Here is a 19,179-nt window from a genome sequence, read left to right as displayed (position 1 = left end):
ATGATATTTGTTGTGGGTTTTTCATAGATGTCTTTGATGATATTGAGGTATATGCCCTCTATCCCTACACTTTGAAGAGTTTTGATCAAGAAAGGATGCTGTACTTTGTCAAATGCTTTTTCAGCATCTATTGAGAGTATCATATAGTTCTTGTTCTTTCTTTTATTAATGTATTGCATCTCACTGACTGATTTGCAGTTGTTGAACCAACCTTGCAGCCCAGGAATAAATCCCACTTGGTCATAGTGAATTATCCTTTTAATGTACTGTTGGATCCTATTGGCTAGTATTTTGGTGAGAATTTTCACATACGTGTTCATCAAGGATATTGGTTTGTAATTCTACTTTTTGATGGGGTCTTTGTCTGGTTTGGGGATCAAGGCCATTTTATGGCCTCATAAAATGAGTCTGGAAGTTTTCATTCCATTTTCCTTCCATTTCTATGTTTTGGAACAGTTTCAGGAGAATAGGTATTAATTCTTTAAATGTTTGGTAGAATTTCCCTGGGAAATTATCTGGCCCTAGGCTGTTTTTTGTTGGGAGATTTTTGATGACTGCTTCAATCTCTTTACTGGTTATGGGTCTGTTCAGGTTTTCTGTTTCTTCCTGGTTCAGTTTTGGTTGTTTATACGCCTCTGGAAATCCATCAATTTCTTCCGGATTGTCAAACTTGCTGGCTTATTGTTGCCCATAGTATGTTCTTATAACTGTTTGTATTTCTTTGGTGTTGATTGTAATCTCTCCTCTTTCATTCATGATTTTATTTACTTGGGTACTTTCTCTTTCCTTTTTGATAAGTCTGGCCAAGGGTTTATTAATCTTATTAATTCTTTCAAAGAACCAGCTCCTAGTTTCGTTGATTTGTTCTACTGGTTTTTTAATTTGTTTGTTTGTTTCTATTTCATTGATTTCTGCTCTGATCTTTATTATTTCTCTTCCCCTGCTTGGTTTAGGCTTTCTTTGCTGTTCTTTCTCCAGCTCCTTTAGGTGTAGGATTAGGTTGTGTACTTGAGATCTTTCTTGTCTCTTGAGAAAGGCTTGTATTGCTATATACTTTCCTCTCAGGACTGTCTTTGCTCTGTACCACAGATTTTGACCAGTTGTGTTTATTTTCATTTGTTTCCATGAAATTTTTTCAATTCTTCTTCAATTTCCTGGTTGACCCATTCATTCTTTAGTAGGATGCTCTTTAGCCTCCATATATTTGAGTTCCTTACAACATTCCTCTAGTGATTGAGTTCTAGCTTCAGGGCACTGTGGTCTGAAAATGTGCAGGGAATGATCCCAGTCGTTTGGTACAGGTTGAGACCTTTGTGACCCAGGATATTACCTATTCTGGAGAATGATCCATGTGCACTAGAGAAGAATGTGTATTCTGTTGCTTTGGGATGGAATGTTCTGAAAATATCTGTGATGTCCATCTGGCCCAGTGTGTCATTTAGAGCCTTTATTTTTTTGTTGATCTTTTGCTTGGATGATCTGTTCATTTCAGTGAGGGGGGAGGTGTTAAAGTCCCCTACTATTATTATATTATTGTCAATGTGTTTCTTTGACTTTGTTATTAATTGGTTTATATAATTGGCTGCTCTCATGTTAGGAACATAGATATTTAAAATTGTTAGATCTTCTTGTTGGACAGACCCTTTGAGTATGATATAGTGTCCTTCCTCATCTCTTATTATAGTCTTTGGCTTAAAATATAATTGATCTAAGGATTGCCACCCCAGCTTTCTTTTGATGTCCATTAACATGGTAAATTGTTTTCCACCCCCTCACTTTAAATCTGGAGGTGTCTTTGGGTCTAAAATGAGTTTCTTGTAGATAGCATATTGGTGGGTCTTGTTTTTTTTTTAATCCATACCCTGTTTCTTTTGATTGGGGCAATTACCCCATTTACATTCAGGATAACTATTAAAAGATATGAATTTAGTGCCATTGTATTGCCTATAAGGTGACTGTTACTGTATATTGTCTCTGTTCTTTTCTGGTCTGTTACTTTACTCTCTCTTGCTCTCTTTCAATATTTCCTGTAGGGCTGGCTTGGTGTTTGCAAATTCTTTTAATTTTTGTTTGTCCTGGAAGCTTTTTATCTCTGTTTTGATGGCAGCCTAGGTGGATATAGTATTCTTGGCTGCATATTTTTCTCATTCAGTGCTCTGAATATATCATGCCAATTTTTTCTGGCCTGCCAGTTCTCTGGATAAGTCTGCTGCCAATCTAATATCTCTGCCATTGTATGTTGCAGACATCTTGTCCCGTGTTGCTCTCAGGATTTTCTCTTTGTCACTAAGTCTTGTATGTTTTACTATTAGATGATGGGGTGTGGTCCTATTTGTATTGATTTTGAGGTGGTATTCTCTGTGCCTCCTGGATTTTGATGCTTGTTCCCTCTGCCATATTAGGGAAATTCTCTACTATAATCTTCTCCAATATGCCTTCTGCCCCTTTCTCTCTTTATTTTTTTTCTGGGATCCCAATTATTCTAATTGTTTAGTCTCATGGTATCACTTATCTCTTGTATTCTCCCCTCATGGTCCAGTAGTTGTCTCTCTTTTTCTCAGCTTCTTTATTCTCTGTCATTTGGTCTTTTATATCACTAATTCTCTCTTCAACCTCATTTATCCTAGCAGGAAGAGCCTCCATTTTTTGATTGCACCTCGTTAATAGCTTTTTTAAATTTCAACTTTGTTAGATTTTAGTTCTTTTATTTCTCCAGAAATCGCTTTTATTTCTCCATAAAGGGAATCTCTGATATCTCCCATGCCTTTTTCAAGCCCAGCTAGCACCTTGATAATCATCATTCTGAACTGTAGTTCTGACGTATTACCAATGTTCGTATCGATTATGTCCCTTGATATCAGTATTGCCTCTTGTTCTTTTTATGGTGTTGTTCTTCTGCCTTGTCATTTTATCCAGATAATAAAATGTGAATGAGAGAATAAAATAGTAAAAGGATGGTAGTAACCCCTGAAAAATATACCCTAACCAAATCTGAAGAGACCGAAATCGGGAGGAAAAAAAAGGGGGAGAAAAAGAAGTAAAAATAAATAAAGAATGATATATATCATATATATTATTATATATATATATATATATATAATATATATATATATATATATATATATATTATACCAGTGAATAGAACAGAGCCACCAACTTGATTTTGGGTGTATTCTGTTCTTGTAGAAGAGACTATCTTCCAAAATTTTAAAGATGAAAGACTTAACATATATACAAAAATAAGGGTAAACACAGTAACGGGATGGAATATGAGTGTAAAGATGAAAATTTTAAAAAGATTCTAAAAAGGGAATTGATAAATTAGTTGGAAAGAGAAAATAAAAAGGGGAGAGAATGTGATCAGGCTGGAGACTAGAACAAAGCCATGTGCTAGATTTAGGGTATATTTTGATGTATTAGAAGATAGTGTATTCCAAAATTTTAAAGAAAAAACTCAAACCCTTTATGTGTACAAAAAGATGTTAAATACAATGAAGGGATAAAATTTGGCTTTAACAATAAAGATTTAGGAACTTTTTTTACGAAAAGTATTGTTAAAGTAAACAAGTTAAACATTAAAAGAAGAAAGCGGTAAAGTTAAAAAAAATAAAGAGTTACAATAAAATTTTTAAAATTTAATTTTGCAAAACTAAAGGATCATGGTGAAAAAGGCATGAATTCTATGCATTGCTTTCTCCTAGTTCTGGAGTTCCGCAGTTCTCCATCGGTGAACTTGTTCTTGGCCGGGTGTTCTTGCTGATTTTCTGTGGGAGGGGCATGTTGCAGTGATTCTCATCTGTCTTTTTGGGAGGTGGAGTTACACCACCCCTTGTCAGGGACCAGGCTAAGTAATCTGCTTGGGTTTGCTCTTGGTAGCTTTTGTTCCCTGCTCTCTTTCCATACAGCTTTGGAGGAGGGAATGAAAATGGCGGCCTCCCAATCTCTGGCCTGGAGGAGCTGAGGGCTTAAGGCCCCCCTCCTCAGTACACCCTCAGAGAAAAGCAGTCAATCACTCCCATTTCTCTGGTCTCTGGCCGTGCTCCGTGCTCACTGGCTTGTGACTGCCCGTTTCTGCCTTTGGCTCACAGCCTCCATTTGGAAGCTCCAATCCCAGCAGATAACTGTCACACACTGCTGCGGTGCTCCTTCTGGAGGAGGAAGGAGGGGGTTTCTCTGGATCTGCTACCTGTGGGCTGCCTGCTTGAAGAGCAGTGGTCCAACTGTGCCTTGGATCATGGTTTAAGGTAAACCTGAGCTGAGAGCTCACTCCTCAGCTCCATCTCTGTAGCCAGTTCCCCACTCCAATACGTGGCACCTCTGCCACAGACAGACACCCCTGGTCTTTCTGTGACCCTGGGGGTCTAAGACCACAGGGCCCCTGCGAGGGCTTTAGCTCTGCTTAGCCTCTGGAGTGATGTCCTCAGTGGCACAGACTCTAAAAGTTCTGATTTTGTGCTCCGCTGTTTGTCGGGTGCTAGCCCCTCTACCCCCCAGTTTATGTTTAGGTCACTTCAGATTCAGTTCTCCACATGTCCTTCCTTACAGAAAGTGTTTAATTTTCTTTTCCTAGAATTGTTGCTCTTCTTCTCCTCCATCTCCTGTTGAGTTTGTAGGTGTTCAGAATGGTTTGATAACTATCTAGCTGAACACCTGGGACCTAACAATATTTCAGTCTGCTACTGCTCGCCATCCTGCTTCTTCCCCTCTTTTTCTTTTTCAGTTTTTTAGTAGAATTCACATGTGAGGCCATCTGGTCCTGGGATTTGTTGGTTGGGAATTTTTTGTTTATGGATTCAATTTCATTGCTGATTATCAGTCTCTTCAACTTTTCTGTTTCTTCCTATTTGTTTTGATAGTTTATATGTTTCTTGGAACTTATCCATTTCTTCTAGATTGTCCAATTTGTTGGCACATAGCTTTTCATAATATTCTCTTATAATTGTATTTCTGTGGTGTTGGTTTTCATTTCAATTCTCTCACTTGTGATTTTATTTATTTGAGTCTTTTTTTTCCTGGATAAGTCTGGTAGAAGTTTATCAATTTTTTAAGATTTTATTTTTAATCATTTGAGACAGAGAGAAAGAGAGCACACATGTGAGCAGAGAGAGAGGGAGAAGCAGATTTTGTATTGGGCTAGGAGCCTGATGTGGGAATTGATCTCAGGACCCAGAGATCATGATCTGAGCAGAGCGCAAACACTTAACCATCTGAGCTGTCCAGGCACCCTGTGGTTTTTCAGTTTTTGAATTTTTTTCCTCAAAGACCCAGCTTCTGGTGTTACTGCTCTATTGCTTTTTTAGTTCCTGTATCATTTAGTCTGCTCTAATCTTTATTATTTCCTTCCTTCTGCTGGCTTTAGGTTTTGTTAGTTCTTTTTAGCTTATTTTAGGTGTTACGCTGCTTGAAATTTTTTTTTTTTCATAAAGTAGGCTTGTATTGATGTAAATTTCCAAGAACCACTTTTCCTGCATCTCCAAGTTTTGGATCATTGTGTTTTTATTTTCGTTGCCATGCAACTTTTCTTTATTTCCTGGTTGGCCCATTCAGTATTTAGTAGCATGTTATTTAACCTTCATGTATTGTGGTGTATACAGATTTTTTCTTGTGGTTGACTTCCAGTTTCATAGCATTGTGGTTAGGGAAGGTGCATGATATGATTTTGACCATATAGAATTTGCTGAAGCTTGTTTTGTGGCCCAATATGTGATCTGTTCTTGAAAATGTCCCCTGTACACTTGAAAATAATGTGTACTTTGCTGTTTTAGGATGGAATGTTATGAATTTAGCTGCTAAACCCATTGGGTCTACTGTGTCATTCAAAGCTATTTTTCCTTGTTGATTTTCTATTTAGAGAATATGTCCGTTGAGAAAGTGGGGTATTAAAGTTCCCTACTAATATTGTACTTTATTGATTTGATCCTTTATGTTTGTTATTAACTGTTATATGTATTTGGATGCTCCCATTTTGGGGACATAAGTATTTGCAATTTTTATGACTTCTTTTTGGATTCTCCCCTTTATATAGCATCTTTGTTTGTCTCTTGATGCAGTTTTTATCTGAAAGTGTATTTTGTCTGATATAAATATTGCTACTGTTGGTTTCTCTTGCCATCCTTTTCATGATGTTTATCTATCTCCTTACTTTCAATCTTCATGTGTCTTTAGGTCTAATATGAATCTCTCCAAAGTAGCATAAAGATGAGTCTTGGTTTTTTATCCATTCTGCCACCCTGTATCTTTTGATTGGAGTGTTAAGTCCATTTATATTTTATACTCAAAGGAATTATTGATAGTTATATCTTTATTATCATTTTATTACTTTTTTGTGGTTGCTTCTGAAGATTTCCTCTCATCCTTTCTTGTCTTTTGTGATTTGCTGGTTTTTTTTTTTCGTATATATATTGATTTCCTTCTTTACTCTTTCCATATTTATTAGTGGTTTCTGATTTGTGGTTACAATTAAGTTTGTATATAACATCTATGTGTAGCCGTCTATATTACTTTGATGGTCATTTAAGTTTGAATCCCTTCTTTTTTTTTTTTTTTAAGAATTATTTTAGTAAAAGAGACTACTTGACAGTACAGGGAGGCAGGGCAGAGGGAGAGGGAGAGCGAATCTCAAGCAGGCTCCACGGAGCCCAACATGGAGCTTGATCTCATAACCCTGAAATCACAACCTGAGCTGAAATGAAGAGTTGGATGCTTAACTGACTGTGCCACCCAGGCGCCCCAAATTTGAACCCATTCTTGACTCTTCTCTTCCTCGTGTTTTAGGCATAGGGTGTCATATTTTACATGCTTTTATTTTGTCAGTTCCTTGACCACTTTTCTTTACAGAAATATTCATTTTACTGTTTTGGTGTTTCCTACCTTGGTACTGTCATTTTTGGTCTTTCCTTTCCACTCAAAGAGTCACCTTTAATATTTCTTGCAGGGCTGATTTATTGATCATGAGCTCTTTTAGTTTTTTCTTGTATGGGAAACTCTTCCTCTCTCCTTCTGTTCTGAATGATAGCCTTGCTGGATGCAGTATTCTTGGCTGCACATTATTTTCATTCATCACTTTAAATATATCACGTTCCTTCCTTCTGGCTTGGGAATTTTCTACTGAAAAATACCAGTAGTCTAATGAGGTTTCCCTTGTATGTTATTTTATTTTATTACTTTTTTAAAGATTTTATATATTTATTTGTCAGAGAGAGAGAGTGGCAGGCAGAGGGATAGGCAGACTCCCTACTGAGCAAAGGAGCCTGAGGCCGGGACTCAAGCCCAGGACTCTTGGATCATAACCAGAGCTGAAGGCAGATACTTAACTGACTTAGCCACCCAGGCGTCCCTTTTCTTTTCTTTTCTTTTTTATCTTGCTGCTTTTACACTTTTTTAAATCACACTATATTTTGCCAGTTTAACTAAAATAGGTCTTGCTGTTAATCTGCTTTCATTGATATTGCTTGGGGTTCTTTGTGTATCCTAGATCTGGATAGCTCTTTCCTGCTCCAGATTAGGGATGTTTTCAGTTATTATTTCTTCAAATAAATTTCCTGCTCCCTTTTCTCTCTTCTTCTTCTTTTTCTGGGACTCTTGTAATACAAAAATTATTACGTTCGGTTGAGTCACTGAGTTGCCTAAGTCTGTTATTGTTTTGAATAGTTTTTTTCTGTCTTTTGTTTAGCTTGATTACTTCCCATTGCTCTCTCTTCTAGCTCATTAATTTTTTTCCTGCCTTACAACCTCCTGTTCATTCCGTTAAGCATGTACTTCATGTTATTGAGTGCTTTATCTGTGCTATGTTATTCATTATCTCTGTGTTAAGGGACTCATTAATGCCTTCCACTTTTCCTAGGTCCAGTGAATATATTTACATTTATTACTTTAAATTCTCTATCAGCCATTTAAATTATATCTGTTTCACTTCATTCTCTATGTATTTGCCCTGTTCTTTCATTTGGGACAAATTCCTCTGTCTTCTCATGTTGTCTAAGTCTGTATGCCTGTTTCTGTATGTTAGGAAAGTCAACTGTATCTCCTGTTCTTGAGGGTAATGGCCTTATGATGAGGAGGTCTTATAATACTTAGGTCCTATACTGCTATGTAGTATTTTCTATTCCCCAGAGCCTGACACTTCAAGAACTGTCTTTAACATGTACTGCATGTGCTCTGCTGTTATGCTCTGCCATTTTATCCTTCAGACCAGCCATCTGCAGATGCCCTCTTTGCTTGTTGTGGCAGTCTTTGGTCCTTGGCCTGATTACAGCATGTTTTAACTAGCTATTCTCCAGTCTGCTTGTGAAATGAGACCTCTTGTCACCACCACTGGAACTGAGACTCTGTAAATCTTCTGGATAGGGAGACATAGTGTGGCGTGGGTTTGGGCGGTGATCGGTGCTTCTGGATGCAAGAACTTGCTATGCTTAGAGTAAGGCAAGCTTACTAGAAAGAGGAGTCTCACCAGAGCATGGGGAGGTGGTGATTGGTGTAAGCAAGTTAGATAGCAAGTGTTTGCTCTATGCTGGTTTCTACATGTGGCCCTGTGCTTATGCTGAGCGGCAGGGGAGGGAAAGGGCCTTGCTAGTTCCTTTGTTCTCAGAGGGGTCTCTCCATGAATGGTGCCTCTCTGGGCCTCACTCTGAAATGAATATATCATGTCCCCACTGTGTACTTCAGGCACTCTTCAGATCACTTTTTCTGTGCTGTATGACAACAGGCTGTTTGCCCTGCCTTACCTCCACAAACAGCCCCACTGCACTTAGGGCTCTGTTCATGCCAAGCCCATTAATTCAAGGAATTAATTTCTGCTGCTTTAAAAAACATGGCTACCTCCCCACTGCAGCAGCCACAATCACTTTCTTTCCCAAGCCACGTCTACACTTACTACCTTCTTCACTGTGAACTCTTCTCTACCTTTGTTTGTTATGCCAGTTTTCAAGTGATTTCTGGGGTACTCAGAATGACTCAATATTTACCTAATTGTATTTGTGGGATGAGGGGAGCCTAGGGTCCTCCTACTCCACTGCCATCTTCCCCTCAGCCCCCCTCATAGTAAAGACATTTAAAAAATAAAATATAAGCCTTCTGTCTAGTAGAGGAGTGGATCTCTTTCCATGTTTGTGGCCTGTAGATAGTAAGGGAAGAATTGTTGGAATAAAACCACATGACAGCAATTAGCAATGGTAAACAAAACAAAACAAAACAAAACAAAAACAAACAAACAAAAAAACAACTTCTTAATTTCAAGTCCTGGCACACATGGTTCTGGGTTTCTAGACAGCACCACTTTTTATCTTTAAGGATGGTTCAATGGCCATTGCCTGTCTTTCCTTTGAGAATGTTTTCTTGTGGAAATTAACCTAGTTGTACATCTTGTGTGGATCTTTACTGTCATATCAGTGAATTAGACAAAATTTATAAAGTGTATGATTTCATGAAAAATAATGGAATATAAAGTTTTAAGGCTTGGTCTTCCCACCGAAATACCCACTAAAAGGGAAAAATTTCTCACAGTCAACCATTTTGGAACTCTGGAGCCTGATCAGACACTTAAAGAAACCAGAGGAGTGCATAATGAAAGGAGAGACTACTGAAATTCAGTAAAAGAGTGACGTGCATGAACCAGCTATTAACCTCCTTTCTTCTGCTCTGCCATGATTGTGGTAATAGTGTGCATTTTTGGAGTGGCTGGCTGATGTCAGTGCAGGCAGTAAGGACTTCATCCTCCATAATTTGGAGACTCATTTTGATCAGTCTTGTCACCCTTGACCAGCAAAGATGCTTACTCTTGTTTCTGCAGCTTCCATAGCTGTGGCTACTATCAAAAAATTTAGAGATGGTTTCTTTTCCCTTTTTTTGAAAAGCATTTGTGTAAACTCTGTTAGAATTCTGCATGACTGGGGGGGTAATGGAAAAGTAACATCTGTGACCACATGGATAACTGTAGACATATTTAGCAATAGACTTAACCAAGGAGGCCCAAGATTTGTGCACCAAAAACTGCAAAACATTGTTGAAAGTTATTAAAGAAGACCTAGGTAAATAGAAGGCCATCCCATATACATGGATTGGGAAACTTAATACCATTAAGATGACAATACTAGCTAAAGCAATCTAGAAATTATATTCAATCCCTATGAAAAAATAATCCATATATAGAAGTTCAATATTTTATAATTCTAAAAGTTGTATGATCTGTAAAGACAGTAATTAGAGGTTATCAGGAATTTGGTGGGAGGGGGCAAATAGGTTATTACTTTATGGATGAAGAATTTCTGTTTGGGATGATTTGAAGTTCTGGGTATAGATAGTGGTGATGGGTGCACAACACTATGAATGTACTTAATAATTTATTTAATTAATTTATGCCACATAAATTTAAAAATGGCTGTAGTGGTTAAGTTTTATATTCTATGTATATATGAATAAAATTTAATGTGGCTATTGTTTTTGAGAATTGCTGCTCTAACTTAAAAATTAATGAGAAAACCCTTTGGTTTTCTTTCTTTTTTTTTTTTTTTAAAGATTTCATTTATTTGACAGAATGAGAAAGTTGAGGAGGGGGTAAAGGGAGAGGGAGAGAGAAACCCAAGCAGACTCCATGCAGAGCTCAGAGCCCGACCTGGGGTTTAATTTCACAACCCTGAGATCAGACCTAAGCTGAAGCTAAGAGTCACTTGCTTAACCAACTGTGCCACCAAAAACCCTTTGGTTTTCTTTGTTCTGTTTCTTAAGTTATCTTTTAATCTTTAATCATATTTAGGTTTTCTACATGGATTTTAGATACAGATTCCTCTAAAAAACTTTTTGTTTTAAACAAAACAATTGTTTTTTTCTGGTTTTGATAAAATAACATTAAGTCAGTAGCTAAGAGCCCAACTTTGAACTAAAAAAGTTTTAAATTCTAACTGTGCCATTTATTAGCTATGTGACTGTGGGTAATATAATTTAGGACAAAGTTTTGTCTGTAGGACAAAGTTTTCTCTTTAGTTTTATGGGCATGATAATAGTTATCGCATACATTTATTGTACTAAATGAAATAATCCAGGTACAACATTTAGCACAGTCCCAGATACCTACTAAGTACACATTAAGAGTAATTCTCATTGCAATGAAATTTTTAAACCTCAAAATTACTTAAAAATTTAGAAAATATACTCCCAAAGAAATTCTAAGATAGAACAGCTTCCACATTGATCACTTCAGCTTCTCAGTGGCATGATCAGAATTCAGATCTTCTCATTTTGCTACTCTGTTATCCTCAAAATGTTAACCCTTGTCTTCAGATTAGGTTTCCTCATGGTCGTAAGATGACCACTCAATTTTTTGTCTTCAAATCCAGTCAACACAGCATCTAGCAAAAGAAAACACCATCTCTTTGTGCGTGTTTCTTTTTTTTTTTCTTTTTCTTTTCAGTGTAATGTGTGTGTTTCTTTTTAAGAACAAGGGAATGTTTTTTTGGAAAACTTCCAACACCCTTGCCTGCATGACTTAGTGACTAGGTCATATCCTCACTTCCTAAATGATCACAAGTAAGGAGAAAGGGATTATGGGTTACCTAGGGGTAGGTGGGCTTAGAAAAATCAAGATTTAACAAAGCAGAAAAGAATACCCAATGGAAAACAGTCTCTTCAACAAATGGTGTTGGGAAAAATTGGATAGGAACATGCAGAAGAATAAACTGGACCATTTTCTTACACCATACACAAAAGTAAATTCAAAATGTATGAAAGACCTAAATGTGAGACAGGACACCATTAAAAATCCTAGAGGACAACATAAGCCGCAACTTCTTACTAGGTGTGTCTCCTGAGGCAAGGGAAACAAAAGCAAAAATATACTATCGGGAGGGGTTGCCTAGTGGCACATTCAGTTAAGTGTCTGACTCTCAGTTTCAGCTCAAGTCGTGATCTCTGGGTCGTGAGATGGAGTGTGCGTTGGGCTCCACCTTCACCATGGAGTCTGTTTGTCCCTCTCCCTCTGCTCCTACCCCTGCTTGCTCTCTCTCTAAAGTAAATAAATAAAATCTGTAAAAAAGTATTGGTGAGAATGAAGAGAAAATACTGTTGGTGTGAATGCAAACTGGTATAGCCACTCTGGAAAACAGTAGGGAGGGTCCTCAAAATGTTAAGAAATGAACTGCCCTATGATCCAGATATTTATCCAAAGAATACAAAAATACTGATTTAAAGGGACGCATACACCTTGTTGTTCATAGCAGCATTATTAACAGTATCCAAATTATGGAAAGAGCCCAAATGTCCATTAACTGATGAATGAATAAAGAAGATATGGTATATATACAAAATGGAATATTACTCAGCCATATAAAGATTTAAATCTTGCCATTTGCAATGACATGGATGAAGCTAGCCAAATAAGTCAATCAGAGAAAGACAAATACCATATGATTTCATTCATATGTGGAATTTAAGAAACAAATGAACAAGAGGAAATGAGAGAGAGACCAAACTGATGGTTACCAGAGGAGATAGGTTAAATAGGTGATGGGGATTCAGGAATATGTTTTATGAAAGTATGGAATGACTATATTGTACACCTGAAAATAATACTACACTGTATGTTAACTAACTGGAATTTAAATAAACACTTAAAAAGAAAAATCAAGATTTATCCCTGAAGTTTGGGTTGTGTCACTTATTAAAGAGTGGATGTTTAAACAAAATTGGTGCTGTATAACTTGGAGAAATGGGTACATACCATAGCTGTTAGTCTGCATTATGGAATATTTCCCATTTCTTTTTAATCCTCACATAAAGGAAATTCAGTTATCTAACTGCTTAGTTCCTTGCCAGTGTCATCCATCAGTTATTACACAATAATGCCAATTTCATTCTTTTTTCACTCTTAAAAAAAAATGTTTCTTTCTGTTGTTCCTACTACTGTGGAAGGTTACTGAAGTGTCACAGCTAAGAATGGCAAGTACCTAGGAATATTAGGTTTCCCTGAAACAGTTCAAAAAATGTGAATGTCATGATAACTATAGCTGCTTTCTTTTTTTAAAAAATTTTTTTTAAGATTCTATTTATTCATTTATTTGAGAGAGAGAGAGCTCAAGCAAGCAGAGAGAGAGAGGAGGAAGCAGGCTCCCCGCCGAGCAGAGAGCCTGATGCAAGGCTCGATCCCAGGACCCTGAGATCACGACGCGAGTGGAAGGCAGAGGCTCTAACCCACTGAGCCACCCAGGCGCCCCCTATAGCTGCTTACTTAAGGCGAATTTTACCTTGGGATGGAAGCAAATAATTAGCATTAGTGTACCTGAGTTATAAATACAAAATCTTGCTTTCCAAGCTATAAAAAATTGATTAGGAAGTTATTATTCTATTTACTTTCTATCTAAATTAGGTAATCTATTAGCAACACCCTGATGAGAACTAAACATGGTATTATAATATATTTGTGTAGGAATAAAAAAAAACAGTTTTCATTGTACCAAAGAGTTTATAAAGGATAGGGGTGTATTTATATAGTAATATATGTAGGAAATCCTTTAATTTTCCTGATTCCTTCCTCCATACCTCCATTTATTTTTTATTTAAATTCAATTGAATTAACATATACTGTATTATTAGTTTCAGAGGTATAATTTAGTAATTCATCAGTTGTACAACACCCAGTGCTTATTACTCCAAGTGTTTTTTTTTTTAATGTTTTATTTATTTATTTGACAGACAGCAATCACAAGTTGGTGGAGAGGCAAGCAGAGAGAGAGGAGGAAGCAGGCTCCCTGCTGAGCAGAGAGCCCGATGTGGGGCTCGATCCTAGGACCTTGGGATCATGACCTGAGCCGAATGCAGAAGCTTTAACCCTCTGAGCCACCCAGGCGCCCCTCCAAGTGTTCTTCCCCCATGCCCTCTACCTTCCCTCCAGCAACCCTCAGTTTGTTTCCTATAGTTAAGATTCTCTTATGATTTTTGTCTTACTTTATTGTTTCCCTTCCCCTATGTTTATCCATTTTGTTTCTTAAATTCTACTTACGATTTAAATTATATGGTATTTGTTTTTCTCTGACTTATTTCACTTAGCATAATACCCTCTAGTTCCATCCATGTCGTTGCAAATGCCAAGAGTTCATTCTTTTTGATGGTTGAATAATATTCCTCTGTGTGTGTGTGTGTGTGTGTGTGTGTGTGCGCGCGCGTGTGTGTGTGTGTGTGTACACACCATATATTCTTCATATATTCCCTTCATCTCTCAATGGACATCTGGGTACTTCCCATAGTTTGGCTCTTATGGACATTGCTGCTATAAATACTGTAGTGCAGGTACCCCTCCTTCAAATCACGATTTTTGTATCCTTTGGATAAATACCTAGTAGTGCAATTGCTGAGCTGTAGGATAGCTCTCTTTTTAACTTTTGAGGAACCTCCATACTGTTTTCCAGAGTGGATGTGCCAGTTTGCATTCCCACCAAGAGTGTAAGAAGGTTCCCCTTTCTCTGCATCCTTGCCAACATCTGTTGTTTCCTAGGTTGTTAATTTTAGCCATTCTGACCAGTGTGAGATGGATATTATTGTGGCTTGTATTTGCATTTACTTGATGATGAGGGATGTTGAGCATCTTTTCATATGTATGTTGACCATCTGTATATCTTCTTTGGAGAAATGCCTGTTTGTGTCTTCCACCCATCTCTTGACTGGAGTTTTTTGTTTGTTGTGTGTTGAGTTTTATAAGTCTCTTTGTATGTTTTAGATACTGACCCTTTATCAGATATGTCATTTTCAAATATCTTCTCCCATTGTGTAGGTTGTCTTTTGGTTTGTTGATCCTTCCTTTGATATGTTAGAAGTTTCGATATAGTCTTAATAGTTTATTTTTTGTTTTATTTCCCTTGCCTCAGGACACATACCTAGAAAAAAAAATGCTCCAGCTGATGTCAGAGAAGTTAATGATTTCCTGTCTCACATTTAGGTCTTGAATCTGTTTTGAATTTACTTTTGTGTATGGTGTAAAGAAGTGGTCCAGTTTCATTGTTTTGCAAGTAGCTGTCCGGTTTTCCCAATACTCCTTGTTGAACATCTTTTTCCCATTGCATATTCTTGTCTCCTTTGTCAAAGATTAACCATATCATTGTGGGATTATTTCTGGTCGAACGATATGTCGAACTATATGTCTATTTTTGTGTCCATACCCTACTGTTTTGGTTATTACAGCTTTGTAGTATCTCTCAAGTCTGGGATTTGATACCTCCAGTTTTGTTCTTCTTTTTCAAGATTACTTTGGCTATTTAGGGTCTTGGGTGGTTACATACAAATTTAGGATTACTTTTTAGTTCTGTGAAAAATGTTATTGGTATTTTGATAAGGGTATGGTTTCTAAGAAATTGCTGCTTACTGTATTGTATGCAGCTGTTTTTAGAAAAGCAGAAAATAAGATACTTCCTAGAATATGGAAAGAAGTAGGTAATATTTCAAAAATAATTCTGGAGTTTTACTACAACTGTGTAAAAGTATGGAATGTGAGGTGTGAAAACAAATTGCTTAGATTTCCTGCTGCAAGGAACATAATTCACTGATGGGCCCACCCACTGCCTTTTAGACCCACTCTCAAGTTCATGCCAAGGCCATGAATCCCAAGTGACCCTTACAGGCAGTGACTGCACATGGTGGCCACTGTAAGGCAGGTCTTTTACAATGAGATGCAGGACTCCTTTACTGGGATATTTTGGTTCAAGGACTTCCCATTAGTTGGGCCAAAACTTTCTTAGAACTGTGCTACAGTCTCATGCTCTTCCCACCCAGGCCTCTTTTCCTTCCCTTTTCCCATCACAATCTGAAGGCTCTCTTCTTCCTTTCTCATCACTGATTATAAGCTAATCCCCAGATCTTTTGCTTGTCTAATCCTATTTGTCATATGCTTGTTAGAAGCCTCAAACCAGCACAAAAACACAAACGTACAGTACTGACAGAAAATGGACCAAAATGATGACTTAAAGAAAAAAAATGTTCTTACAGAAAGATTCCTGATACTATATGTAGATACTCTGTCCTTTTTAGGAGCTAGGGTTTAATTCTTCTTTCCAGTGTGGGATGGGCTTAGTGACTTGCTTCCAATGAACAGAGCAGTATCTGCCAGTAACTGCCTTTAAAATACCAATCCCTGCTCCACACAGACACGGGAACCTTTTTAGACATTTTTTCATAAAGTCCCCAGTTGAAGTTTTAAAGATTTTTTTTTTAATTTATTTGACAGAGTTCACAAGTAGACAGAGGGACAGGCAGAGATAGAGGAAGAAGCAGGCTCCCTGCTGAGCAGAGAGCCGGATGCCCGGCTCTATCCCAGGTCCCTGGGATCACCACCCAAGCCAGAGACAGAGGCTTTAACCCACTGAGCCACCCAGGCGCTCCCCACCCCGAGTTGAAGTTTTAATACTGTAAATTTATTGTATATCTGTTTATCTACTATTTATATACTCATGTTTTATGCATAAGAAGAATTAAATTTTTTTGCCCGTAGGAATGAATTTTTACTCCCCTAAGGGTGTAAATAACCCCGACTGAGAATGCACAGAACAGAGTATGGAAAGGGAAAATTTCTATCTTGTTGTGGAGAAATCTGGCAGACACCACATTAACAAAGTGATCACATTTAACGTCACCAGTGATAAATCCTGTTAATGCCAGGTATACCCAGTATGATACAGTGAGAAGGGTATTTTGCCTTTGTAGGAGTCTTCCCCAGAACACATAACCCACGTGTCATCACAAGAAAACATCTAACTAACCCAAACTGAGGGACAGTCTATTAAATATCTGGCCAGCACCCTTCAAAAGTGTCAATGGAATAAAAAACAAGGCAAGACAGAGAAACTGTCCCAGATCATTCAAGACCAAGGAAACATGACTAATAAATGTAATGTGTTATCCTAGATCCTTGCACAGAAAAAGAGCACTCGGAGAAAAATGGGTGGAATATGAGTGAAGTCTGTCGTTTAGTTAATAGTATTTTATCAGTGTTAATTTCTTAGTTTTGACAAGTGTACCATGGTTTTTCAAGATAATATTAGGGAAAGCTGGAGGAAGGGTAAAAGGGAACTCACTCTGCTGTCTTTGTAACTTCTCTGTAAATCTAAAATTATTACAAAATTAAAAGTTAAAAAGAGTATTCAAAGAATAAAGATCATCTATATTCATTACATGAAAATAATGGTGCAGGTATTCAAAGAGAAGTAAATATATATAGATGGCTAGAATTATAAATATTAACCTAATCTGAAAATATGAGTTTTGTAGATGTATTAGTAAATGAAAAAATATAGTAGGTGTAATATTTCTCAAATTAGTCAAGCTGTGATACAGTGTCTCATGACATCTGTGCACAATTAATTCAAATTGTCCCGGATATAAGCAGAGTCACAGGTATTCAAAACTGGCTGGAGAACCATAAAAAATATTGATAAACCATAAAAGGAAATGTATCAAGTTGGGGAATATGTCTAGGTGCTCCAAGAATCAGTGTTATGTCCTTATATAGCTGCTGCATTAATGATGTAGAAAAGGGAGTTAAAAACCATGTTAATGAAATTCACAGGTTATATTAAATTGCAAGTAGCAGTAAGGGCAGTAAAGCAATATAAAGGTACCTAGAGAACTTAAAATATGGAGTGGAGGGGCACCTGGGTGGCTCAGTCGGTTACATGTCTGCTTTTGGCTTAGGTCATTATCCCAGGGTCCTAGGATCCACTCCCACATTAAGCTCCCTGCTCTGTGGGGAGTCTGCTTCCCCTTCTCCCTCTGCTGCTTGTTCACTGGCTCTCTCTTTTGCTCTCTCAAATAAATAAATCTTGGGGAAAAAAAGAAGGAAAGATGGAGTGGAGACAACAAAATGAGATTCTGCCCCTCCAACATAGAAATTACTACTGCATTAGGAGAAAAACAATAAAACAGAATAGATATTCAAAGGGAGTCCGATCTGAAAGTCATCAAATGGTCAAAAAGACCTGAGGGGGAAAATGAATAACAAAGTAGATATGAATTTATGAAACAGTGCTTTTGAAGATTATGGCTACATACACTATATACCATAAAGGAAGAATAACATGTCTGTTCTTCAGACCTCTAGTAAAATGACATCTGGAAGACTGAATTTGTTTTGTGCCAGGTTGGTACCTAACTACCATCGACAAAACAGAAGTAGTAATAAAAATGATTAAGCCTTAGAACACTGCTGACAAGTATATTTATCTTCAGCAAATTACACTGAGCTTTTTTTTTTTTTTTACCAGTCTTTACATTCATAACTGCTGATTCTAGTTCATATCCCATATAGGTGACCCTTCGTCAAACATACAACTTAAACTAAGCCTCGGAGCACATTACCTAACTCTTTTTAACCTTCTCCTTTGTCTCCCAGATTAAGTTTACAAGTGCTTTGTAATTTCTTATTTTCATTAAGATTAGTATAGCCTCTCTTGATTACTTACTAAAACTGAATGAAACTTATGTCACATCTGTATCCCAATGATGTAAGCTTTGTTTGCAAATACATGTGTATGCTTCTACCAGCAGCTATAGAACAAAGAGCATAAACTAGAGTAACATCTGAGAAGTGTGCTGCAGTTGAGACCTAACTGAATAACAACCATTAAAAAAAAAAAAAAAACCCACACAGATCAGAATTCTAATAGCAGTGCAATGTTCCAGTGATCACAGCATATATCAGGAAACCCCAAGACATTATCACCTATTGGCAAGGAGTCATTCAGAATAATGTATGAAGAAATCACTTTTCTGGATGACTACATATACTTATTAAGTATTACATAATAGATGCTTTTGAAAAATTTTCTCAGTACAAAAAATCTATGAATTATTATCTTTATGGTTTAAGAATATGCCTTTCTATGACTTCTATGTGGAAAATGTATAATCCTGAGGGCATAAATAATACTTAGGCTCAGTAGGTTACAAGGAAAATATTTATGAGAATCAGTGATTTAGAAGAAATATTTGAGATCTTGTCTCAACCCCCTCCTCTTAAGTGTAAGGTCATGGAGTGCACCAAGATGAAGGAAGGAATACCCTCCATGGTTGGGGAAAGGGTATTAAATAATAAATTGATGTTATCTTTTTAAGAAACTGAGGAGAAGCCTACATTGGACGGAAGACTGGACCGAATGAATTCTAAGGTCCCTCTCCATGTTTTGAAGATATTTTGTGTGAATTATTTGG

The 19,179-nt window shown here is 37.1% G+C and overlaps 1 long non-coding RNA gene across 1 annotated transcript; it reads right to left on the bottom strand.

The window, feature by feature from the left end:
• Positions 1-5,244: 5,244 nt before the first annotated feature.
• LOC116579029 lies at positions 5,245-18,383 on the bottom strand. The gene is made up of 3 exons (XR_004281119.1): positions 18,373-18,383; positions 9,611-9,613; positions 5,245-5,349 (listed from the first exon to the last, which is right to left on the bottom strand). It is a non-coding gene; the product is annotated as an uncharacterized LOC116579029 (long non-coding RNA).
• Positions 18,384-19,179: the final 796 nt, after the last annotated feature.

The sequence above is a fragment of the Mustela erminea genome, chromosome 19, assembly GCF_009829155.1.
Source record: "Mustela erminea isolate mMusErm1 chromosome 19, mMusErm1.Pri, whole genome shotgun sequence".
In the NCBI taxonomy this organism is placed as follows: Eukaryota; Metazoa; Chordata; class Mammalia; order Carnivora; family Mustelidae; genus Mustela; species Mustela erminea.
This window is presented reverse-complemented; position numbering and strand designations above follow the sequence as displayed.